Source organism: Myotis brandtii, unplaced genomic scaffold (genome assembly GCF_000412655.1).
Source record: "Myotis brandtii unplaced genomic scaffold, ASM41265v1 scaffold7, whole genome shotgun sequence".
NCBI lineage: Eukaryota > Metazoa > Chordata > Mammalia > Chiroptera > Vespertilionidae > Myotis > Myotis brandtii.
Genome location: NW_005370740.1, coordinates 1,378,107 through 1,378,437, shown reverse-complemented (window position 1 = coordinate 1,378,437; position 331 = coordinate 1,378,107). Strand labels below are relative to the sequence as shown.

General features: G+C 57.7%; 1 pseudogene; it reads right to left on the bottom strand.

The window, feature by feature from the left end:
- LOC106724053 overlaps positions 1 to 331 on the bottom strand; it is a 34,328-nt pseudogene that overhangs the window by 282 nt on the left and 33,715 nt on the right.

Below are 331 nucleotides of genomic sequence, written 5' to 3'. Positions count from 1 at the left end.
TGTACGCTTTTTGTTGCCGGGTCATACACATGGAAAATGTAGCTATTTTCATCCGTGACGTGTCCCTGTGTTCGTCTCAGCCTCCCAGGGGCTGTCTAGGCCTCACAGGGACCGTCTCAGCCTCACCGGGACCGTCTCGGCCTCACCGGGACCCTCTCGGCTTCACAGGGGCTGTCTCAGCCTCACAGGGGCTGTCGCAGCCTTGCAGGGGACACCACATCCCACATTGGGGGTGAAGGTGCGAGACAGAAGCTCCTCTCGCTGTCTCTCCTGCTGGAAGTTTCTGAGAGCAGTCTGCAGGTGCTGGACATCATACTTTAACTGGTCAACA